Below are 26720 nucleotides of genomic sequence, written 5' to 3'. Positions count from 1 at the left end.
CACCAGATTCACTGCTTCATTACAACTTTCTCAAGGCACACTGATCAACCAATTGTTGAGTCTTTCAATAGCCCTGCTCTGTACTGAGCTCTACGTGGATCATCTCATTTAAAGCTATAACAACTCTGGTATATTAGGGCCATTTCAGAAATAAGACCCCATTTTAGAGAACATACAGCTAGCTGATGTCAAACCCCTACATGCTAGTCCTGATGGTGCAGGGCATCTCGAGCACCAGGGCACTATTTCTTTGCATGGTTTGCACCCCAGGCTGAGACTTTCTCAAATGTTTCCTTCTCTCCTGGGCAGAAGAGCTCCAAGTCATGTGTCAGTTTCCGCATAGAGCAGAGGCATTTACAGACTATTGTTAATTAGAAGGTACTTAACATCTATGGGTCACTAATGTACCTGAAGTGGTTTTAGCAAATCAAGTACTAACCCCCTGGCAGGGCTAGCCTCCCTGTGAGGCTGGAGCCTCCTTGTTGCCTTCTCACAGACTTCTTAGCATGTTACCATTTTCTTATCCTTGCCCTTTCTGTCCACTGAGACAGGCAGAAGAAAAATCATGTCCTCTCTGTCCTCTGGCTTTTCATCTTCTATGCCTGAGGCAGTTCTGCATAGTCAAGGCCTAAGTCCACAGGTGATAAATCCTTCCTTGTAAACCTGCCCCAGCTTTAGGCTAAGCCATGGCCTTGACCCAGTGAAACTCAACACTGCCTGCCCAGTACGTGTGTCACAGGGAGATGGTGTCTTTCCGATAGCCTCACTACCTCTCCTTTAGTTGGGTCCTTTGGATGGTAGAAGAGGAGGTTCAAAGGTACAAGATGAGCTTCTAAGAATTTAGGGCTCTCTCACCTGCAGCAGATAAGCTTAGCCTGAGAGAACCTTGCCCTCCCTCCTGGTTCCTTTAGTCCTCACACTCTCTTCTCTGAATGTCCAGGCACTGTGCTCCCATGAAGGAGCACCAGAGAACACCTGGTTCCCTCAGGCTGCTGGTGTCAGGAGCTTCCTGGAGATGCCAGGGACAAATAAAGGAATTTCTCTCAAGTTTCTGATTTCCCACTCAGGTCTTCTTCCCCACCTGGGCCCATCTAGAGGTTCTGGCATCACAAAGGAAATACAGCATAAAAGGCTGCCTGCCCCTTTTCTTTCTTTCTTCTTTTTTCCTTTCTTTGGTGAAATTTGCATAACATAAAAGTCACCATTTTAAAGCATGCAAACAGTGGTATTTAATTTACAATGTTGTGCGACTACCACCTCTCATTCTAAAACATTTCTGTCACCCTCACCATACCCTCCTTCAGCCCCTGGTGCCATGAACCTGCTTTCTGTCCCTGTGGATTTTCCAGGTCTGGATATTTAGCATGTATCTGGGGAAAGCGAATTTTTGCAAATACATACAGCAGGCATCATCATCATCATTGTTTTCACTTAAACTCTGAGGAACCTGCATAGATATTCATATAAAAAGGCTGCACTATGTGACCTTTATTATATGACTTCTTCCACTCAGCATAATGCCTTCAAAGTCCACCCACTTCGTGGCATCAAACAAACCTGGTACAGGAATGTTCACAGCAGCACTATTCCCCACAGTCGAAGGGGGGAAAACCCCAAACGTTTATCCACACATGGACAAAAATACAAAATGTGGGACATTGGTGTTTTGCTTTGTTTTGTTTTACAGTGGTGTTTTATTAGTGGAATATTATCCAACCACAAAGAGAAACGAAGTTCCATAGAAACAAAAGGGGAAAGGGTGGGGGAATGAAGAGTTATGTTTGATGGGTGTAATGTATAAAGCTGCCCCCGCCATCAGGTACAGCCATTTTGCCTACCTCCCAACCACTTGTCAATCTGTGCTCCGCCCTCCTCTTCCGTTACAGGAATTTCCGGCTTACGCTGTCGCCATTTTCCTGCTTCCCACCTTACAGTTCTAACATGCTATTGGTTCATCAGTCAGCTTGCAAGAATTCTCCTCCGCTATTGGTTCCTTCCAGCCTGTGAGATTCCAATATCTGGGAGAAGCCACATGCCATCTTTCTCTTTTTCCCCTTCTTCTCACCCTGAGAGGACGTGTTAATCATCCGCATAAATAAAGTCTCTTGCGTGAGACCTCGTGTCTGCAGAGCATTTTTTCTGGGAGCTATTGGAGAGCCGCAACTGAGACAAGAGAGCAAGTGGCAGTTCAGCAGGATCGCGCAGTGGTGGCTACCACCACGGGTCCCAAGTTGAGCTGCATTTTCCCCCTTACAATGGGTACTGAGCCTCAGTGTCTGGGAGATAAGGAGGTTCTGGAGTGGGAAGGTGGTGGTGGTTTGCATAACAATATGAAGGTACTTATTGTCACTGAACTCTACATAACAAATGCTAAAAAGGTCAGTTTTGTTATGTGTATTTTGCCATGATAAAATAATAACAAAATAATGAGTACTTACATATGCTAACCACATCATTGGTTGCAGAACATTATCACACAAAGCATGTATCATACAATGTGGTAATAAAAAATAAAATGCACAGCTTTGAAAACATTATGCCTGTTTTCATCCCATGTTTTGCTATATGGAGTAATCCCTTAAAACAATTTCCCTCAAAAGAACTTCAGGGAAAACCTGTAGGAGAATTTTATTTATGTACTTAATAAGCTGCGTCTCACACCAACATTCATGGTGCCCTATTCATTCTCACAAATATGTACAGCAGACACCATCAACATTACTCTCATTTAACATTCAAGGAGCTTGAATGAGTAAAATTTCTAGAGTTTCAGTTTTGCAAGATGAAAAAGTCAAGGAGATGGATAGTGCTGGTGGTGGTGGTTACAAACACACAAAAAATGAGTGGACTTAACACAACTGAAGTGGACATTTAAAATGGTTAAGATGACAAATTTTGCCTATTATGTATCTTAGTACAACTAAAAATTAAAAAGGAGAGGATTAATGAGTAAATTTCATGAAGTACCACAGTTTTTGAGTGCCAGAGATAGATTCTGAAACACTGAAGGTGAGAAACAGTCTTCACATGGTATCCACCACAGTAATGATCAGTTTTCTGTTACTATTACAAAACATCTGAGATAATAAATTTAAAAAGAGAAAAGGTTTAGTTTAGCCCATAGCTTTGGAGGTTTTAGTCCATAATAAATTGGCCCCACCATGTTGGACTTATAGAGAGTCAGTACATCATGTGGAAGTACATGATAGAGGAAACTGCTCACATCACAGCAGATGGAAAGCAAAAAGAGAAAGAAGTTAAAGTCCAAGTATCCCCTTCAGAGGCATGTCCCCAGTGACCTAATTCCCTCCCCTTTTCTAGCCCTACCTCCTAAAGGTTCCACCACCTCCTAATTAGCACCAAGGACTGGTGGCAAAACCTTTAACACATGACACCCATCTAAACCACAGCAGCTAGAGTTTGTCCAGAACAATGGAAGAACACTAGATCAGGAGTCCCCATACTGAGTTGTGGTCTTGACCCTGCATGATCCTGGGCAAGTCTTTTTCATTCACTGGTTCTTTCAAGACCCTAAGATCAGTCTCACACAGGAGAAGAACACACTCCCTCACTCCTGGCCTGTGATCAAAGAAATGAGTTCCTAATTCAGGTGGAGGCACCAAGAGGTGCCCCAGGTACTTACCACCTGCAGAGACAATAATAGTTTGTGACTCTGAACTCATCAGAAGGTTGGCTGGATCAAAGCAACAACTTGACTGTTCGCTTAAATCTCTATCCAAGAATCTCTCAATTTGCTGCTGGAAGATAATGATTTCTGAGTCACACCAGAGTTGGCGCCAAGTGAGTTTGACACAAGCCACTCTTTGATGAGAAATCTATGCATATTAATCACTGAAAAGGAAAAAGAACAGAAAATCACCATTGTTAACTCAGTAAATATTTCCTGAGCATCACTATGCTGTGGACATTTCTGGGCACTGGAGATAAGTTACAGCTAAGGGAAGAGACAAGCCACTGTCCTCAGGGAGTTTGCATGGTAGTAGTGGATCCCACCAATGAATAAGCAGGGACCAGAGAGTCAGGAGGAAAACACTGATTGCTAAGGCAGGAAGTATTGTAAGTATTATTGTAGTGTAAGAGTATTGGAAGTGCTATTCTAGGAGGTCTAAAGAGGTGATGTTTGAGGCAAAACCTGAATCACAATGAAAGCAAACATGCATGCAGATGCAGAAAGAGTTTCAGGACAGAGCAAGAACCAGGGCGTAGTCCCCAAGAAGGGAAATGGCCTGCATTATCATCTTCCCCTGAGCAGAGAGCAGAAGTCTCCAGAGAATGTCAAAGGCCCAGAGCTGAGTGTGACTAACTTGCCAGAAGTAGAAGAGAACTCTGCCATCATTGGCTCTAGAGAAAATCATGGTTTGAGCACAATATTGGGAATCCCAGCTTCAGAGAAGCAAGGACAGAGGGAAGGAGAACAGTCTCATCAGGGAGAAGCTGAGCCCTAGGACCTTGATCCTCCAGGGTCACTTTTAGCCATCCAGGAGCCATGCCCTCCTCTGGACTGTAGGAGTCATGGGAACAGGGATGTGACCTTGCTCACTCTAGCATCCCCTACCACCACAGTGCCTGTGTGAAGCAAGCAACTCCAGGACCATTCTTGAGCTGAATGAGGGACCATTCAGGCAGAGATTGAAGACCAGAACCTCAGTGAGGATGGGCAACCAGCCTTGTCTTCACAATGAGCCAAGGCTTGTGTCTTACTTTGGTTTTACCCAACACCCATCCACTGGACCCCTGCTGCATAGGGATTTAGGCATGACCTGTGTCTTCACTTCCCATGATTGCCTTTGCTGTCTCCAACCTTAGTGGTCTAATCCCTTCAGGGCACCAAGCTCATTCTGACCACAGAGCTTCTGAGCAAGCTGCCCCTCTGCCTCGAATGTTCTTTTTCTTTCTCTCCTTGCATAGGTTGGTCTCTCTTGTCATTTGTGCCCCAACTCAAATTCTTCCTGTTCAGAGAGACCTTTCTGAGTACCCGATCATTCCCCCAACTCCACCCGGATGTCAGTCTCAATGCAATGCCCTACTCGGTTTTCTTCAAAGCACTTCTCCCTCTGTTCTACCAGTTCGTTATATTCTGCATCCTCAGGGAACTGAGATCCATTGAAGTAGAGGCCTTGTCTGGGATATCACCTCTGTGAGAATGTGCCAACACTAAAACACAGCTGACCTCATTGATGAGCCCAGGAAAATCTTGATAAGGAAGGTTAAGATCAGGTGTGGGGAAGAAAAGAGGAGGGAAAAGAGAAAGGGAGTGGCCCCTGTCCTTAGGAGCTCACAAACTGTGGCAGGGACATATGTGCAAACATATAATCACAGTGAGGTACAATATAAACTAAGGTACAAATGGCAGAGACCACTGTATAGTTATGTCTGAGGTAAGTCAGGGAGCACTTCAGAGAGGTGGTGTCACAAAAGTTGATTTTAAAGGATGAATAGTTCTCCAGAGAGATATAATGGAATGTCATCTCTAGGGAGCAATAAGTCCATTTGAAAAAGCTCAAGGGGGAGAAACAGCATGGAGTTGCCAGGCAAGTTCATCTGGTGCATTATTGCCACAGAGTAGGGTGTTGGGGAGGACATGCAGAGCAACAAGGCCAGATCTGAAAGGCCTTGAATGCTGGGCCCAGGGCTGGTGCTTGATGCTGTAGGTGAGCAGGGAGCAACCATCAGAGAGTTTTATACAGGTGAGAGACAGGGGGTCCAATGTGAGTGACAAATGTCATTCTAGCTGCAGAGGAAAGAGCTGTCTAGTGGAGGGTTCCTGGCCTAATAGGAAGCTATTTCAAAAATGGTCAAAGCAAGAAATTTTTTCTTTGGTAGTAATGATGGACAGGAAGGTGTGAAGATTCCAGAGATGTCAGGGGCAAATGGACAGAGCTGAGTGATCAAATATGGGAGGTGAGGAAGAAGGGAGATGTAGGAAGAGTCCTGTGATTCTGACGTGGGGGCCAGTGGGGCACCTCTGAACTGGGAGCTGGAGCAGGAGGGGCTTGGGTGGAGCCAATGGATTCATTATGAACAATATGTGGCTTGGACTGGGGAGGGCCACATAGGGAATAAGTGGCTCTTCAGGGGCACAGAGGGGAAGTGCTCCAGTCTGCTGCTCAAGCTCCTAAATAGGAAGGTTTGGCCTGAAAGACAGTAGGGTATGTTGAGAAGACAAGGACCCTACCTGCTCTACCCCTAGCAGGAGGGCCATATGGGACTCACTTCCTGCCTCCGTCTTTGCAGTCAGAAGATTCATAACTCTTTATATGCATGGACTTAGAGAGGATTAGTCCTGTTCTCTAGAAAGACTGTGATGTGTGACCCCAGTCTACATTCTGCATGACACAATGCTCAGTGCTCCTGGAGACAGTGCTGGAGGAGGGAAGGAGGGTCTTCCTCTTCCCCAACCTGAATTCTCTTCTTCCCTCTACCAGATATGGGAGGCCCAGGTGCTGATGAGGCTCAGGGCACCTGGTGGTCCAGGCTGTTCGCAGTCAGCCAATGTATTCCAGTTGCTTCCAGTTTTCAAATCCTGTGTCCCAGGCATGTGCTGAGTATCTGAGTAGCCCTGTCCAAGGCCTCAATTCCATGACAAACAAGATCCACCAGAATACCAGCTTTCCTTCCCTCTTTTACACCAAAAATTTACTTTCCTTTCTGAGAGCCTGTGTTTACTGTGACCACCCTTCAAATACAAGGCTCATCTGCTTAAATTCTGTTCACTTTCAAGGTTCCCCCTCTGCCTTCCACAATGCTCCTGGGTTTGCATCTCTGATCACAGCCTGGCCTGATTGTGCAAAGGGCACACATCTCATCTCAGCGCCCCTAGAAATCTGGAACTGTGTCTGCCTCATCAGCATGAGGTTGAGATCATCAAAGTCCCCAGCCCAGGGCCAGCCAGGGCAGGGCACAAAGTAACCTTTTTTTTTTTTTTTTTTTGCTGGAACCCAGGGCTTCATGCACACTGGGCCAATGCACACCACTGAGCTATATCTCTAACCCAGAGCAACCTTTAATAAAGGACCAACAGCTGACTGACCAAACCTGGGAGAGCAGAATAGCTGTGAGTCCTGCCAGCTCTGTCGTATATTTAATAGGTCTTATAAATCACATAAAATTTTATAAATCATATCAATTATGCTTTTACGAAGCATGCAAATCACCTGTAAAACACCACCTGTGGATGTAGGCAACCCCCAGAGAGACTTCAGGTGTTCTAAAATAGGTAGCATTCACCACTTTCTGGATTTGGTGCCCTTCATCTTGCCCAGGTACCAGTGAGCTGCTTTCCAGGAGGAGAGAAAGAAGCATTTACCTGGGAAAGGATTGGGCTGGGAGTGGAACATCATGGGTTAAAATTTCAGATCTGCTCCCAACTGACTGGGACTTGAAGCAAGAAGAAACTTCAACTCTCTAACCTTCAACTTCAGCTTCTGCAAAACAGAGTGATACCTGTTTCACAGGTCTGCTGTAAAAATTGAAAGAAAGTGTCATAAAAAGAAAGTGTTATACATTATATTATCATTATTTCATTGATTCCAAAGTCCCTCTAGGGACTTTACTATGAGAATTCGTGTGTGTCCCTTCAGAGTTCTTAAATCACTGTATGACTCTGTGCAAGTCTCCATGGAGAGCTAGAGAACAGTGGAGGAGAAAACCCAGACTTTGGAGCAGCCATGTCCTGGCTGTGTAGCCCTGGACAGCTTCCTGGTCTTTCCAAGACTATGTTGTTTACTACAAAATAACGACAGACAGTGGTTCCTGAAAGGGTTCAAATAAGATAGAGCAGTGTAGGAGAGTGCCCAGCATATTGTTGACTTACGAAAGAAATCTAGACACTACTAGTTCTCATTTTGGTCTAATTATAGGTTTCCTTTTCTATTAGTGAACTGAAAAGATTGAGTAAGCTAGACTGGTGCTTTCACCAGGATTGAATTCAATTAAGGTTACAGACATGGGAATGACTTGGAGATGGGAGTGATGTGTGTACCTACAAGGATTGTTCCCATCATTCTGATCAACTGCCTTGACTGTATCAGCAGATGGAGGGGGATGACTCCTATAAAGAGAAGGAAAGGTGAGCAGAGAAGTTTGGCAGACACCCCCTGAATCAAGGTACACCAGTTTCATGTATCTCCTGAAAAGATGCACTGGCAGGGACTGAGCATCACTTCTGCAGGTTCTGGTCAAAAAGGCAATCTTCAATCTAACTGTGAAGACACATCAAACCCAAGTGGGGAGACCATCTTCAAAACCATCCATCTTTTTCTATGTTCTTCTAAGGTACCCATACCATGGAAGACAGATTGAGGACTATCCCAAATCAGAGGAGAAAAAAATGTGGATCCTTAATAGACAAGTGGCTAAACTTGAATAAGGCCTTAAAATTTGTTAGAAGTATCATATCAATGCTGATATCCTGCTTTGAACTATAATACCACCTGTGTGGGAGATGTTAACATTGAGGAAAGCTGGAATTAAGGTATAAGGAATGTGGCACTATTTTCATATTGGTAAATCCAAAGTTATTTCAAATATGAAAATGTTCTGGACTAGGGATGTAGCTCACCAGTAGAGAGCTTGCCAAGCATGCATGAAGCCTGAGTTCAATTCCAACACTGCAAAAAAAAAAAGTTTAAAAACCTATATTTATTGAAAGCAAGCAGATTCAAGCAGATGGGAGCCTCTCATACCTTCCAGGGTCAGTGGTCAACATGTCAGGGCTCCCCCTCCTCTCCCTCCACAGCTCTGTTGGGCCTTTCAGCTGTGGGCTAAGCAGCAAGAGAAGGATTCCTGCTTTCTTCCCAAAACAGGGGCTAAACCCTCCCAAGCCCCCAGAATCCTTTACTCCTAGTTAAGTCTCCCCAGGATAGCTGAGGGAGGCAAAAAATAGAAAATTAGGTCTGATGTGACTAGCTTCAACCCTCCCCACCCACATGTGTGGGATTCCAGACTAGAGGAAGACCAGAGATAGGGGACATCACCTCTCCCAGGGCCCAACCCTAGGCTCTCCCCTACCTGGGCAAGTAGTATATTCCTTCCGTGTGGGACCCTCCTCCTCTCTCCATGTAACCCCAGCCGCCATCAACCCTGGGGTTTGAAACATTCAGGCCAGCATCTTCAATATTTTCATGGCAAGGATCTTCTTGTACCAACAAAAACATTCTCTTGAATTCTCACAAAATTGTGGTCAACCAGTCAACCTTTCAGCATCATATCTCTGAGAAAATACATACTTGCAAAAATAAAAGAAAATGTATTGATCTTTTAAAAGTAGATCTATACCTTACTCATCACAACAAAATGTCTACATCATTGGAAACAACACACAAAGATAAAACAGTGTTTATATCTACAAAGAAGCTTGGGCTCCTAAGGATTCACAAAGGAAGGAAAATATCACCATTCATCAAGAGGCCCCCAGATGGGCTCTTCACACCTCCAGACCCTCAGTGCCTGGGGACCTCAGCAACCTCTGGACCCTTGGGACCTCAAGAGCCTCAGGGTCTTAGGACCCTCAAGACTTCCAGGACCTATACAAATTGAGCCACACCAGAGTTTGGGGCAAAATAAAAATGTGTACCCCTATATACACTTATCAAAATATCATCTGATCTTTCAAACCAAGTTGGTGAAGTTACTAGTAGCTCTACAATCAAATAGCATGGCAGTATGTAAAACTCCATGTTGCTGACTTTGTTTTTCTGCCACCACCAACCCTTCTAAATCCAAACAGAGAGGGCAGCCACAGTTGGGCAAGTTGATCAGAATCAACTCTTCTGGTCATACAACAAACAGAAGCCTGGCTTTTTAAAATTATGATATTTTATTTGTCATGGATGTTATAATAATTTTGGTTTCTTTTTCTTTTTTTCTTATTTTTCATTGATGCATTATAGTTGTATATATTGATGGAATTTGTTGCTACATATTCATTCATGTGCACAATATAATTGGGTCAATATCACTCCCTAGCATGTCCCCCTCCCTCTCTCCCTCTTCCCACCCCTTGGTCCCCTTCATCTCCTGATCTCCCTTTGATTTTTAGGAGACTTGCCCCCAACTTAGTTTTCCGTTTTCCTCTCTAGCTTCCACATATGAGAGAAAACATATGACCCTTGACCTTCTGAGTTTGGCTTATTTCACTTAACATAATGGTTTCTAGTTCCATTCATTTTCCTGCAAATGCCATAATTTCATTTTTCCTTATGACTGAATAAAAATCCATTGTGTATATATGCCATAATTGCTTTATCCATTCATCAGTTGATGGATACCGTGGCTGGTTCCATAGTTTGGTTACTGTGAATTGTGCTGCTATAAACATGGGTGTGCATGTATCACTGTAGTAATATGCCTTTAATTCTGCAGGATAAATACAGAGAAGTGGTATTGCTGGGTCACATGGTGGCAGGTGTTGCGATAATTTTTATTTCTAAGGTGTTATTTACCTTGATGATTGGGTTTTGGGGTGGTTGTCCCTTAAATTTTGCACTGAGAGTAAGTGCCTCACCCTGGCCCTACCCTCTCTGGTTCCCCACTCCCACCTCCATGCTTTCACCCCACTCAGTCTCTTGGCAGGAGCCTGCAGAATCTCTCCCTCCTCAGACTACACATGGGGCCCTTCCAAGGAGTTACACAGGCTTTGGGGCTTTTAGTCCCTTGCCAAGTTCCTGTGAGAGCAGAGAGCTTGTATCACCTTCCTCCACCATGAGTAACAATCACCTGGGATCTGCCCATGTCCTCTAATGAAAGGCCAATTCCATCCTCCTGCAGAGTGCTGGAGTCCTGCTTTTTAGGTGAAAGGTGGAATGCCCATTCATTCCAACCACACCATCATGCAGAGGAGGAAACTGAGGACCAGAGAGGAGCAAGAGCTTATTCAAGGGGTCAGGGTTGTGGCTCTGTGGTAGAGCTCTCGCCTAGCACACGAGACCCTGGGTTCTATCCTCAGCACCACAGAAAAAATTTTTTAAAAAGGTATTGTGTCCACCTACAACTAAAAAATATATATACATATTTTTAAAAAGAGCTTATTCAAAGTCAAAGAGAGAATCAGAAGCAAAGTCAGAGCTCAAAGAGCCCTGTACACAATCGTACAATCTTTGTTGACTACAGGCCGAAAGCACTATTAATGCTATTCAAGGGTAGATCAAGCTTAATCCTGCTACCTTGTCCTGAAACTGGCTTCACTTTTTCCTATAGGAAGCTCTCACAGAGCTAAACCCTGAGCATCATCTGACACAGACCTCAATTTGAATCCCGACCCCATTACTTAATATCGTGCAGCTTCCAGCCAGTTTCTGGGCTTCAGAAACTGCCTCTGTAACATAGCCAGGTGTTCTGAAGGCAATCAAGCAGACCAGGGAAGTCCAAAGGCCCACATGTGAGTCAGGGCTGGCCCATTAGGCTGTGTACATAAGCAAGTCATCTGACTACTCTCGCTCCATTTTTCTTCACTGAGCTACAGAGGCAGGGTCTCATTAAGTTGCCCAGGCTGGCCTTGGACTTGTGATCCTCTCACCTCAGCCTCCTGAGTCACTGGGATTACAGGCGTGCATCATCAAGATTCTTTTCATAAGAAAAATAATAAGAAAATTTCTTTATAACATTGCATCTTAAATATATTTGCATATTAATCATTTTAATGGCCATAGAGCATTCTATTCAGAGGGTGAGTGTATGTAATGGCTAAGGATATGTATATTAACATTAAATATATAAAAATATATAATGATTAAGTACATTAAGGTGTATGTTATTTAACCATTACCATCATGCAAGGCATGTTTTGCTCAACAATGGACCTCTAAAAGGACAGTGGTCCCATGAGATTATAAGGGAGTTGAAAAATTCCTATTGCCCAGTGACATTGTAATTGTCCTAGCATCAGAGAAAAATGCTTTGCCCACATGTTTGTGGAGATGCTCATGGAAACAACCCCACTGTACTGCCAACCACATGAAACTATAGCACATACAATTCTGCACAGCATATAGTACTTGATAATGTTAGTTAATGACTATGCCACTGGTTTGTGACCTCACTATATGATCCTCCTATCATTATTTTAGAGTGCATGCTATAAAACAGTATTCTGTGCTAGGCTGGCAGCATATCATCATACATTGTGTGTGCTGGCACCAAGAGACCACATGGAGTAGCCGACCTATACCACCTAGGTTTGTGTAAGGGTACTCTGGTGTTGGCACAATGATGGAATCGCCTAGTGATGCACTTATCAGAATGTATCCTTGTCATTAAGCAACCTGTCACTGCACTTATTTTATTTCACAGTATTTGCCCTACTGTGTACCAAGCATTCTGTTAGGAATTGGGGATTCAGTATAACCAACACATGCAAGGTCCTTGCCATCAGAAGACGTACCTTCCATGTTTGATGTTCCCAATTCTGTCATGGCCAGTCCTTGTCTCTGGAGCTATGCTTTCCAGTCATCCCAAAGTTGAATGTATCTGAGCGTGTATCACAATTTTTGGTTCTGAAATTAGGACCTTGTGATAATAAATAACATTTCCAATAACAGTCAGCAACTGTCCTTTTCCTTCTGATAATTTCCTTTGGATAAACTCCCAGGAGTAGGATCACTGCACCAAAGGCTGTGAGCCTTTTAATGACTCATGCTACATATTATCAAATTACTTTCCAAAGGGACTGCACCCAATTTACACACTGCCACTGGCCATATGTGGGTGCGGAGGTTAGACCATGACTGTATCAGCCCTTGGTGTGATAATTATATTTCTTAATTTGGGCTAATTTAATAGGTGTAAAATTGCATCTCATTTTAATTTTCATTTCTTTGATACTTATGAAGGTTGAGCACTTTCTCTAATAAAAAAAAACCACTTGGATAGCTTCATTCATTTACTCACTCATTTAAAGAATTACACATTAACCCTGTACACATACCACATATTGCAAAGCAGCAAAGATTCAGAAAAACATAGAACACAGCCCCTATTGTTAAGGATATTTATCCAGTGACAAAAGTGAACAGGTAAATTGACAGTCCTGAGGCAGTGGAATAGATCATGTGTTATAGATAGGCCCAGAGGATTTGTGGGGAAAAGGAAAGACAGAGGAAGGAGACTCAGAGGAGGGTGCCTAACTCAGCCTGGAGTATTAAAAAGCAAGATGCAGCTGCTCTGGATCAGCCTTTGACAGCCTTTGACAACTTTTGACAAACTGGCAAAGACCATACCTGCTTGTGTTTATCCATTTGTTTCTTGTGCTGCACAACTTCTCAGCATGTGCACTTTTGTGTGCATACACACCTGTGTGTCTGTGGTTCATGTGCATTTGTTGCTTGATGGACATGCCTGCAAAACACATGCAGTACCTTCAGGTGTATACTGGGTGCCTTTGTGCTTTAGTTTTAAAAGGCACATGTCAGTGTTGGCTCTATGCGCCATGTACTAGGATTTCAAGCTGTGGGATCTACACAGAGTGACACCAATGAGGAAATGGACCCAGAGAGGGAGGCTTTCTGCCCCTGGTCCTCCTGAGCACCAGAGCCAGTAGAAGTGGTGTCAGTTCCCCTGCATGCATGTGGACCTCCAGCTTGGGCCTCATATTGCCTGTGGAGGAAAGCCATTGAACCCAAAGATGGAGAAGGTATAGAACTGATGTGCTCATTTTGACAAAGGGCTGGGCAGTTACCTGCCTTAACTGCTTCTGTGGAATATCTGTTAAGTCACCATGTTTTGTCACCTGAAATAAATCACCAGGATGCAACAAGTGCTTCACTCTTTCTTCCTAAAACAGTACTCTCCCCAGATATGAAACACTGTAATTTTTTAAAAGGCAGTTTATCAAGATAAAATTCACATGCCATACACTGAACCCATTTAAAGTGCACATGGTTTAGTGGTTTTTAGTATATTCATAGAGCTGTACAACCTTCAGTACAATCTAGTTTTAAGACATTTTATAAACCCAGAAAGAAATCCAAAGACCCTCAGCATCAGTCTCCCTACGCCTAAGCAATCTCATCTATTTCTGTCTCTATGGATTTGGTAAGTCTGAATATTTCACAAAAACATAATTATATAATGTGCTTTTTTGACTGAGCAAAGTTTATCCAAGTTGTAGCAGTTATCAATACTTCATTCCTTTTTATTGCCAAATAATATTCCTCTGTGTAGGGATTTACCACCTTTTATTCACAGATTCATCAATTGAGGGATATTGGGTTGTTTCTACTTTCTGGCTATTATTGATAATGGTGCTATAAATATTCACATGCAAGATTTTATATAGACCTATGTTTTTATTTTGCTTAAGAACATACTTAGGAGTGAAATTTCTGGATCATATGGTAACTATAATTCTTTAATTTTTTTCTTTCCTTTCTTCATCCTGTGATGGAGCCCAGGGGCTCTCTACCACTGAGCTACATCCCTGCCCTTTTTTCTTTTTTTAATTTTGAGACAGGGTCTCACTAAACCATCCAGCTGTCCTCTAGGTTACAATCCTCCTGCATCAGTCTACAAAATTGCTGGGATTATAGGTGGTACCTCTGTGCCTGGCTTCCGTTAACTTTTTGAGGAATTGTTTTCCAAAGTGGCTGCACCATTTTGCATTCCCATCCACAATGAATGAGGGATCTGATTTCTCCACATCCTCCGCATCACTTGTTATTCTCTTTTTTTAATGTGATTGTCATCCTAATGTGTGTCAAGTGGCATCTTGTGGTTTTGAAGTTTCCTGATGACTAATTGTTAACAATTTTGTATATAGTATTTTTCTACATAAATATTTTCATGTCTTTAAAAGACATTTTCTGATCTTTAATTCAGATGCATGCATGCATAGGTATAAAACTTTGTTGGTTTTTAAAAATATGCATCTACAAAAAGTCACCTCTAACTTATTATCTGCAACTTAACTTTCACTTAATATGTCTTAGAAATTGCTATAGTTTGAATGTGTCCTCTAACAGTTTGTATGTTGGAAACTTAATCCCCAAATTCCTATGTTAATGCTCTTGAATGTGGGACCTTTGGGAGGTAATTAGGATTAAGTGAGGTCATAAGAGTAGGTCCCCAAGATGGCTTTAGTGACTTTATAAGTAAATAACAAAGACCTGAAAGAGCATTCTTACTCTGTCTCACCATATGATGCTGTCCACCATATCATTATGCAGCTAGAAGGCCCTCACCAGATGCCCAGCAGTTGTGGCACCATGCTCTTGGTCTTCCCAGCCTCCAGAATCATGAGCTAAATAAACCTTCTTTCATATCTATCTCAGATATTTTGTTATAGCAACAGAAAACAGACAAAGACAAAAATCAGTCTACATTAGTATAGGCATATATATTATTCCACAATATAGATCTAGCATAGGTTTTGTTGGCAATTAGGTATAGGTATACATTGAACTTGTTTCAAATTTTCACTAGCACAAGTAATGCTTCAATGTAAACATTCTAGTACCTGTGTCTTTGTATGTGAGTATGAGTGATGTGGATTTCCTAGAAGTGGAATTACTGATTCAGAGGTATAGAAGGTTTTAAAATTGTAGTAATACTCTCCAAAATGATGTCAAATAAAGTTGTAACAATTCACACCACCATTAATAGCATTTGAGATCAACACACAGTTGGAATAAGCTTTCCCTAGAGGTAGTGCATCCCCTTTTATAGGAAGTGTAAAAGCAGAGAATAGACTAGGTGCAGAATTTTCTAGAAAATCAAATTCAAATGGAGGAAAGGAGGAGTTGACCTAGATCATGTCTAAGATACCCATTTTTAAGATCTTTTCCCATTCTGAGAGCTTTTGAGTCTCTGAACTGCTTGTACCAGATGCCAGAGAGTTTCCATCTCCCAGTAACTGTCAATTCCACATAACCTTGGCTTAACAATGTATTCCAAATATAACTGGAGTCCCAAATGGATCAGTCTCTGTGCTGGATCAATGCACGGGATCTGTAGTCTGACAAAAGAATGTAACTGAAAGCAATTGCAACTTATGCTTACCCTCTTGGGAAACCTCTAAAGGGAAAGTGTGTATATATATGTGGGGAGAGGGGGCACATTCTCTGTGCCTGGTGAAATGCCTTACAAACGCTTTCCCCTGTACCTGCCAGTCTCACTAACCACATACCTGGCAGCTGTTCCTCAAATGTCTTCCTCTTTCCCCTACTTTCAATTCTAACACAAAATTCCCCATTATTTCACCTTCTTTTTCCTTCCTCTCCCCCTCCCCTCCACCTTCTCCTCCTCCTCCTCCTCCTCCTTCTTCTCTCCTCCCCATCCCTGTGTCCCTCTCTCTCTCCCTTTTTCTTCTTTTAACCCTGGAATAATTCTCTTCCTTCCAATGCAAATATCCAGCCTTCTCTTCTTCCATCCCCAGCCTTCCCAGATTGTCCAATTCTGCATTGCAAAAGCAGAGGAGAAATTGAACTGGCACCTGGTGCTCCACTTGGAAGGCAGGGGAAGGGTTGCAGAGAGAGGACTGGGCAAAGAAGGACTTCCTTTTAGTTGTAGGGGAAAAGGAGTGAGAATGGGAATGCTAACACACATGTAACTTGTGTTCTGTGTCAGAGTAGACCCAGTTCTAAGGACCCAAACCTGATGGAGAGGAGGAAATGATCCTGGTTAAATTCAACCAAGTAATATATGGTTTAGAAACAACCAGTCATTATGGGTCATTATTGCTGTGATTGACTAACAGCAGCACAGTTATTCCTCAGGCAGCCTTGGGTGAATGTGTGTGCAGACACAGAGGGTACTACAAAGGTCTTGGGAATGATGGATTTATATCTCGAAGAAGAATTAAAAGAAGAAGAGAAAAAAAAAGTGGGATCCAGAAACAAAGACAGATTTGTCCAAAGTTGCACAGCAAGTCAGTTGCCCACTCAGGATGGGTCTGAGATAGGAATTTGTACATACAGAAAAAGAAAGGTATACTGAGTCTCAAAAGAGAAGTGCCCATGGACATTTGAAATGCAGGAAATACCCATGAGATTTTGAAATGCAAAACCAGCCACTCCTCAGAAAACTCAGCCCATGTCCTTGGCCTTGGCTCTTGGACCTAGTCCTTGTCCCAAGTCCTCACATGCAAGAAGTGATATGATATGGGAGCAACATGCAATTCAAGTGTGGGAAAAACTAGCAGGAAATCATGTAACCAGGGCCCTGACTCAGCTTTCATCTTGCACCTACCTATTATCCATCTATAAGTACTAACATCCCACACCAAAGGGCTGCTGGCCCACCTTTTCCATCGAGTATGTACTTCTTGTTTTGCCCCAAAAGATGCTTCTCTTTTGAAATGGCTGACATTCTCCCTAGAATGTGTATCTGATTTCCTACATAAGTCCATTTGTGTTTCTAACTGTCATGTTCTGAAATTCTTTTCCATTGTTTATGCCAAAGATCCCACTTGTTCTGAGTCAAGGTCCCCCTCTCAGGGTGACAGGTATAAAACCCAGGTCCCTTGTCCTATTACATAATTTGTGGAGCTCTGTGCAGAACTAAAATGTGAGGCTGGCTCCTTGTTCAAAAGTAATTAAGGAATTGAATTTCAAGACAGTCACAGCAGAGCATCTAACTAATAGTGGCCTGTCCAGGTGTGCACTCCTGGGAGACTGCCCAGGTTGTGTATTTGTGAAACAAGCCACAAACCTAACCCTCAGCCCTGGAGCTCCCTCTTGCTACCTGTAAAACTTTGGTAAAAACTAGGGAAGAAGGAAGGATGACTGTGAGTGTAGGTTGCCCCGAAATGTTCATGATTTGAATTCGTAGTTCTCAAACTTTTCTGCACAACAGATCACCTGGGGAGTTTGTAAAAGTCCCAATGTCAAACTGCTCACAGACATATTAAATCCGAATCTCTACGGGTAGGATACCGGCATCAGTGTTTTTACTAAACCTCCCGGGTTATTCCCATATGCAACCAAGACTTGGAACCAGAGATTCCCAGAGGCATAAACTTGAAGGATAAGTATCATGAGTGTGGGCTACAGCAAAGTTCTGGCAGCCAGTCCTTAATTCCATCCCTGGAGCAGGGGATCAGTTCAAGTGCAATCTAATTACTGTCTTCTCTTGTTAACACCAGGCATAACCCACACCCCAGAGATGACTGAATGCATAAATAAATAGATGAAAGCCCTTCTTAACTTATTGAGGTTTTACTGATAAATATGTATTTGGGGAAATTTCTAAGAAACATAATGCGTCTCTTCAGGAATGTTTGGGTCTATCTCTATTAAAGAGGTTCAAGATGGGTTCTGCTAGTTTGGCAAACAAGATAGACTTCACCACTAGCCCCTCCTGTGGCCTCTTACCATCAAGGAAAAGGCACCAGAAGGACAAAATCTTTACCACCTCCCTGCCCAACACACATGCCTTCAAGTGGCAAGAACACATGACTGGAGAGGACACATCCCTGCTGGCTTCGTGCAGGGGTGTCCAGCTGGGTGACCTTGGGAAGGTGCTTCCTCTCTCTGAATCATGGTGTTCTCCTCTCCTGGAGGTCATGCTCCCCTCTAAAGCACCCTACTTCCTCTCTGGTCAGCTGAGACTTCTAGAAAGTTCTGTTTGACCTGACCATGCCAAATTTCACTTGCTGGTTCTTTGTCTCAGCCAGGAAAGTCCTAGTAGTACCTGACTGCTAAACACAGAGGACCCTGATGAGCTTCATGGGGCCTGCTATGGTCTGAACATGTTTTTTTTTTTCCTTCACATTCATGCAGGGGCTTAGTCCACAAAGTCATGTTAGTGGTATTATGAGAGTGGAAACTTAATCCAACTGTACTAGTGAGAAGTAGGATCTTTAGGAAGAGACATTATGGTCATTAGAGTGAAGCTCCCATGACTGGATCCTGGGTGGCTTTATTAGAAGACAGAGGGAAACCACACAGACACTAGGTAATTCCTGCCTCTTGCTATGTAACACTCTGTATTACCTCAGGTCTCAACCAGCAAGAAGGTCAGTGAGGTTCTTAGATCTCACACTACCAGAACTATGAACCAAAATTAACCTGTTTTCTTTATAAAGTAGCCTGCCTTGCATATTTTGTAATAGTAATAGAAAAAAACAGACTAATACAGAGCTCACCATTTCTTCTCTGGTTTGAGCCCCAATGCCCTGTCATCACTCATGGGAAATGGTTTTACCTTCCTTCCCCACCACCGACTGCTGCCTCTCATGTTAACATAACATAATCTCTAAAGCATTTTCTATCATAATAAAGGAAAAGTTTAAAAGCTCACATTTAGAGAAATTAGCTAGAAAATTTGATCCACAGACTCTTTCAGTCGTGATTATACAAACATAATTTGCATAACTATCATAATTTTATTTTTGCCAATGGCATAATAAAATAAGGATATGGCTGTTAAGTGATCCAGGGAGAAATGTTTCAAACATCACTGCCTATTCCCATCACCTTTTAGATTAATCATTTGTTGCCAAAACCTGATGATGAACAAGGATGCAGAGGAAGAGGGGTTGGTTTTGTGCAGTTATGGTTTGACACACCTGATTAGCCAACACCCCAGAGAGAGCCCACTTCCAGGTATCACATGGAACAGCAAGTAGACTTCAGCATAGCCTGGACATGGATTCCTAATGAACCAGCCTGAAAGAATGGCTGTTGGTGAGCCTGTTGTGTGAGAAACTGCTCTAAGCTGAAACTCAGTCTAGACAAGGGCCCTTTTTAGGAAGAAGAGGTCATTGTCTTATCCAGAGTCCTTCAGCTTCTAAAACTAGAAGAGATGGAATCATTGCTTTTAAAATTCCTTCACTTCATAGACAGAGAAACTGAGGCCCAGAAAGAGCTGTATTGTGGGATCATGCAGGAATCAGTACTGAAACCTGATTTAAACTTAGACTCACTGTCTATAGCTGGGGCTTTATTTTGTTCTGGGATTGGGCAGGGAGTACTTGCTCAGGGTCCTAGTGTCACTCATGCATTGCTGCACACAAGCCATCTCCACACTTAGGACTGCAAGTAAATAATACTGTATTTTGTCACCTGGTTCTGAGGCAGGTGGGCTCAACTGAACGAGACTGCTCCACACAGTTCTGTGGAGGCAACTATGTGGCTGAATGAGGGAGCTCAGATGGGGTTGGGTGTTCATGATGGCCCTCCATGTGGCCTCCCCTGAGTCAGTAGTCTAACTCAAAGTTCTATATGTTGAAGCCAGCTTTAAGGAGCAAGGAGAAGCTGCTGGAACTTGTGAAGACAAGCCTTGAACCTCTTGAACCTAGCCTAGCACCTCTTCCAACACAGTCTATTGGTTGAAGCAAGTCACATGGTCAAACCCATACTCAGTGTGGGCAGGGACTACACCAAGGTGTGAACACCTGGAGGAAGAATGCACTGGGACTGCCAGCACCCTACCCTAGGCCCAGCTGCAACCAAAACACTCCCATGGCCATTCATTGACCACTGACCAGAAACTGAACCTTGGTTCTGGTCCCAGAATGAGCCAGGTCCATGGGCTGCCATGGAGACCTATTCCGTCCAGCCTCACAGGACTAGAATGAGGGGGAACACTTGAAATCTATGAGGAGGTGGGTTGAAATTCAATAGGATAAAGAACTTTCTGTCAGAGGTGGCCAAAGAGGAAGTGGACTGGCTCAGGGAGGGGTGAAACACTTATCATGGAAAGTGTATAATGAGAGTAGAACAGAATGTCACTTAGCAGAGTTCTGTGAGTTTTTGGGTGGAGGAGTGGTGAGAACTTGGGGATATATGGAGACCTGTGCAGATCCTCACAGGGCAAAGGCAAATAACTCTCAAATCTCTGCTATTACAAGCTACAGACAGAAAACAACAGACAGGGAGGTCAGAGGCCAGGGTTCCAGGCAGCCAGGACCAAGGAAAAACCCTGGCCCGCTGCTCATCCAGACTGTCTGTGAATCAGCCTGACTTATTAGTCTTCCATACAGTCAGTTCCCCGAAGAGCAATAATCAATTAACCATAATCCATCCTTTGTGCCAGAGTAATAATTTTAAAACAGATTGTTTGCTTAAAACCCTTCATTGGCTTCCCATCTTCCTCACAGCAAATCCCAAACCTCAACTGTTTCTAGACTGATGTGGCCTTGGCCTTTACTGCCTTCCCTGACACTCTCCCTCATTCCCTGGGCTCTGCCTGCAAGAATCAGAATCACCATTCCCCAAACCTCACACCTCCCTGGGCTACAAGCATCTCCACATTACAAATTCCTGGGATGTTCACCTCCTAGGCAGGGTGAACTCTATCTAACTCAACCTTCAAGGCCACGGGGGATGGACAGAAGGATGTAGAACCCATAGTAAGGATCAAACTCCCTAGGAGTCTAGGAAAGTAGCACAGGGTAGAAAATAATTACAGTAAATCTTGACTTTGACCAAGTGCTTATTCCACACAGATATCATTCTAAGAATTTACATACAATAATTTATGTAATTCACATAATACCCCTATGAGATAGGAACTATTTTTAATCCCCATTGTATAGTTAGAAAAAGTGAGACTCAGAGGCATGAATTAACTTGCTGCACTCCAACACAGAGCATACACGTGTTCCATGCCTTTTACTTTTCTATCTTCTTCACTCAGAGAATGTGCATGACTATGATGGGACTACTCTATATCTTCTTTACCTACACACCTACTATACCCCTTCCTTAATTAAGTCTCTATAATTTTATCCCCTCTACTGAGACGATAATCATTGTTTTCTCATTCATTTAAAAAATGTTTATTGAATGTTACATTATCCTGTGTTTGGAATCCTTCCTGCTCATCTCTGATGTGCAGCATCAAGTATAGAAGAAGTTACTAAGCAAGGGCTTGGTGGAAATTGTTGGATGGATGGGTGAATGGGTGAATGGTTGAATGGGTAGATGGATGGATGTATGAATGGATGGATGGATAGATGGTTGGGTGGATAGATGGGTGGATAGATGGATAAATGGATGGATGGGTGGATAGATGGGTAGATGGGTAGATAGATGGGTGGGTGGATAGATGGATGAGTAGATGGATGGATGGATGGATGGATAGATGGATGGATGGATGGATGGATAGATAGATGGGTGGGTAGATGGATGGATGGATGGATGACTGGATGGACGGATGGATGATAGACAGATGATAAACAGACAAATGGAGGATGATGGGTGGATGGACAGAGAATGAATGGATGATGAAAGAACAGAGGATGGATGGATGAATGGAAGATGATGGATGAGTAGATGGGTAGATGGGTGAACAGACAGTTTGACTGCACTGATTGGAAAACCAGACTTTAATGCCCAGGAGCCCCCAAATGAGCCCGGCCCCACCTCTAGCAGCTTTTTCCTCTGTATCAAGAATAGATGGGATTTTCCCTGCCTATCGCCAAGTTCCCACAGTGGCCATTTGTTTTAAGTGTCCAGGGCAGCTCTGTGGTGGTACAATTAGTTCTCGTTAGCAGGCACTGTAACCGGACTGTAATTTCCAGGCTGTTGGATGGTAATTGCACGTGAACAGCTCGGTGAGGCTCTGCACCTGTAATGACAAGCAGAGCCTCTTCTCCTCTCCACGCTGCTCTGAATGCCAACAAGCAGGTGAGCTCCTGATGCCATATTAGCACGCAGTGATTTTCATTACTAAATGACTCCAGGGCTGTCCAAATGAGGAGAGCAATTAGGCCGATCAGGAGAAGACAAAGCATCTCTTGATGAGCATAATGATGACACAGGCGGAATCGCTCTGGCCTGGGGCAGAGTGTGAAATCAGAGCCCAGGGCTCTACTGTGATGTACCGAGCTCCTGAGCCCCTCTTCCCACCACCTGGGTATCCATCACTGCCCCCAAGACCTTGGCACCCACAAAGAAGAAACAACCAGTATTTTCACGTAATTAGAAGAAATTGTATGTCCAATACCCCTTACTGAGATTAGCAGTTATGGGGTGGACTCTTTCCAAAAATAATATCAGTCATTGAGGAGGAGTTAAATAACTGAAAATCACTTGCTTAAAACTCCGTGCTCCTTAGCACAGCAATTAAGATCCTCCTTGATCTCATTTCTGCCCCATGCTCCAGTCATCGAATCCTACCTCTTCTGCCAAGACCTCATGCACTGTCGTGCCTCCAGCATCTCTCATACTACTTCATCTGCCTAGAGTGTCCTTTCCCTCATCTGCCAAACTCTGCTCAGTGTTACCCACTGACACTCAGTCTAACTCTGCAAGTTCCCTAAGTCCCTTTTTGGGTTGCCATTGAGTGGTTTACTCCTCTAAGCCATTTCCACTATTCACACTGCACAGTCACTTTTTGGTCCACACAGATGCCTTCTCTACTAGATGATAGCTTATATCTGTGTCTTATATCTCTACTAGATGATAGCTTATATCTGGCATCCAGAAATCTGAGATTGTCCAGGGAAAGGGGCTAGAAACTTTGGCCCACAAGCAAAATCCAGTCTATCCTTTATGTTTATAAATAAAGTTTTATTGCAACAGAGTGATATTCATTTTCATACCCCTTATCTATACCTGCTTTCAGATCAGAATTGAATAATACTGCAGAGACCATGTAGCCTGCAATGTGCAAAGGATTTCCTGTCTGATCCATTACAAAATGAGTTTGCCAAGCTCTGGTCCAGGATGAGAGATGGCCAGTCCAAACCTCACTACATACATAGTTCAGACATCATCTTGCGCAGGGCTGACAAGTGACTTTACCAAGTCACACACCTGGACTGAGGCAGAGATAGGGCTAGATCCCAGGTTTCTTAATCTCTTGTTGATGCACCACCCTCTCAGGATTTGGGGTAGAGTAGCAGTACTCCCCATGACCCAGTGCTATGATTCAAATGTCTTTTGTTCCCACAGAAATTCCTATTGAAATTCAGTTGTCAATATGATGATATTGAAAGGACATAAGACCTTTAAGAAATGATTAGATGAGGTCGCAGTCCTCAGAAATGAACCAATGAACTAGGTTAGGTTTTATGGGACTGAGTTAGTCTCTCTGGCCTGGATTGGTTCCTGCAAGAGCTAGCATAGAGTTATAAATTGGGTCAGCCATCTTGCCCAGTCTCTCTCATACATGTGCTCTGCCACATGGGCCCACTTTCCTTCTACTTCTCTGCCATGTTGTGATGCAGCATGAGACTCCCACCTGATGCCAAAATGTTGATGCCATGTTGTTGGACCTCCATAACCAATGGCAAATGGACAAAGACACCTTGGAATGACAATTTTAGGAAATCCAGAAGCCAGCACAGAGGAACCCTCATAGAAATATATGAGGGCATATTAGAACTTGGCTCAGGGAAGCCCATAAATAAAGGCATCCTGCTGTGAGCAGCAGGGGGAAGACATACAGGATGGAACCATGAGAATCTGGACTCTGATTTACTAAGGACAAGTGAATTTAACTTCCCTAAACCTCAGTTTCCTCTCCTATACAACAGGAATGAAAACAGCTACCTTATAGGGAAACCATGCAGAATGGAAGAGAGGAAAATTAGAAATTAGGTATATAAAAAACATAGCAAAGGTGGGTTCTAAGGGATGCTTTGTCTATAGTGTCAGATTGAAGAGGTTTGGCTGTAACCCAACATGCTCTCAATTCTATACAGTAGAACCTTCTAATTGTCCTGAGTCCTAAACCATGTAAAAGAATTGCTCCACAAAGATCTGTCTGCCCAGCTCAAAGCCAGTGCTTTACTTGGTCTCTGGGCCTCACTGCTTCCCCACCTGCCCCAGCTTGGCATAGTCTCCTTGTGTAGATGCCCCTGGTGGCACACACTTGCCAGGGTAGATAACATCCACTTGGATTTGATTCTCAAAACCCTTGCCCCAACAGGTCTCCAGCTATTCCCATGTAGAATGGCCTTTGTTCTATTTGGAGTCTACAGACCCCTAAGTTCAAATCCCTGGCCCTCACCAAGCTGGTAAACTCCTGTGGGTTATTCAACCTGTCTGAGGCCCAGTGTCCTCATCTACAGATAGGGGAAAATGCAGCCAGTCTGTCGGGTCGTTCTGAGAATTAAGTGAGCTCAGGGGATGAGAGCAACCAGCTCAGCGCAGCCTCTCCATGAATGGCCTTATTATTGTTAGTGCAGTTCGATGCTTTGCCCACAGGCAAACAGCTGGAAGGGACACCTGCATCCCCTTTCTCCTCCTCCCCATTCTTATCCCTTTTCTCCCAGCCCTGTTAAGAAACGTGTTTTTCTTCCTGCTGCCCTGATTTCATTCCTCTCCTTCCTGCCCAGCCGCTGAACTGCATGCTAATGGGCCCAAACTCCTTCTCAGTCATGGAGCCCTTTCAGGGAATGGGTGGATGGACCCTGAAGTGTGCTCTTTTGGGAGGGGAACAGGGGGATATTTCTGCAGAATCCGATAAGCCTTGACATTTAGACCTCGAGATGGCCTGTCTCTGAGTTTCTCTTAGGTGAATAGAGCAGCCATGACCAAGGAGTCAGTCTCATTCCAGTTTTGTTTTGATTTTTGTTTTTTTTAAAAGGGGGTACTGGGGATTGAACTCAAGGGTACTCGACCACAGAGCCACATCCCCAGCCCTATTTTGTATTTTCTTTAGAGACAGGGTCTCACTGAGTTGCTTAGCACCTTTCTTTTGCTGAGGTTAGCTTTGAACATGCAATCTTCCTGCCTCAGCCTCCCAAGCTGCTGGGATTACAGGTGTGTGCCACTGCACCTGGCTCCTTGTGCCTGTTTTTGAGCCTCTTCTCTTCCGTCAAGTGTCTGAATTGAATCTTCTGACTCCAAGATGCTGCTCATCTCATTTGTAGTCCTTCCTCAGCCCACCACACACTGATCACTGACTCCTGATTCCCAGACCAATGTTCTCATATGTACTCACTGTTCCTTTCTGTGTGATTAGATTAACACTGATTTGGAGGTCGTTTTTACTTTAAGGGTAAATTGATGAAGGAATGTGTCCCTCAACCAATCTGCACCCAGGAGATCTACTGATTGCTAAATTCTCATGTAGATCCCAGATGTGAGATTTTCACCTTGATGGCAGCCCGTGAGGTCCAGTCCCTGGCTACTCAGCCCCAGGCTCCAGCTGTCTTCAGTCCACTCCCATTTTCTAGGTTGGTGAGTTGTAGCTCTGTGAGTGGAACTGTACAAGTCTCCTATTTCCCTGGAGACCCACAGGACAAGTCCTGCCCACCCTGGGAATCCTTCAGATTGTACTCTCTAGACATGGGCACTGTCTGTTGTTGGCCTCACCCCCTGATGCCTCTACCTCAGGTGCCAGCAGCCTTCCCTGCATCCCCTTTTTCAGGGAACTCTTTCCCTGCCCACTCTTAACAGTACATACCCTCTTCTTCTGTTTTGGGATTGCTTCTTCTTCCCTAGACAAAACCTCTTTGTGCACCACTTCATGTTTGAGTGTATGCTGCTCTCTTTGCACATCTTTGTGTATTTATGAGTGTGTGGTAACAGAGCCACATTCATTTGCATCTGTGTGCTCATGGAACATGTGCTCTGGGAGAGTGAGAGCCTATGAATATGTGTGTTCATGAGAACATGTGTGTGCAACATGCACCTATGACTGGGTCTGTATATACACATGTGTGTGGGTCTCCATGCAGCCACATGGGTGAGTTGTGGATACACATTTCTGGGTATTTGCATGGAAGGATGTAAGTGTAACTGTAATGCTCATGTGTTCCATGTTACATGTCTGTGTCTGTATGCATATGTAAGTGTGCTTTGTAGACTATC

General features: G+C 43.7%; 1 long non-coding RNA gene across 1 annotated transcript in view; it reads right to left on the bottom strand.

Annotated features, from left to right (window-relative positions):
* Nucleotides 1-3686: 3686 nt before the first annotated feature.
* LOC306656886 overlaps nucleotides 3687-26720 on the bottom strand; it is a 31372-nt gene continuing 8338 nt past the window's right edge. The window contains exons 2-3 of the long non-coding RNA XR_013762658.1: nucleotides 7328-7445; nucleotides 3687-3852 (exon numbers count right to left, since the gene is read on the bottom strand). This is a non-coding gene — a long non-coding RNA (uncharacterized lncRNA). The remainder of the gene's footprint in view (nucleotides 3853-7327; nucleotides 7446-26720) is intronic.

The sequence above is a fragment of the Sciurus vulgaris genome (assembly GCF_902686455.1).
Source record: "Sciurus vulgaris genome assembly, chromosome: 3".
In the NCBI taxonomy this organism is placed as follows: Eukaryota; Metazoa; Chordata; class Mammalia; order Rodentia; family Sciuridae; genus Sciurus; species Sciurus vulgaris.
The sequence above is the reverse complement of the archived record's forward strand: the minus strand, read 5'-3'. Positions and strand labels throughout refer to the sequence as shown.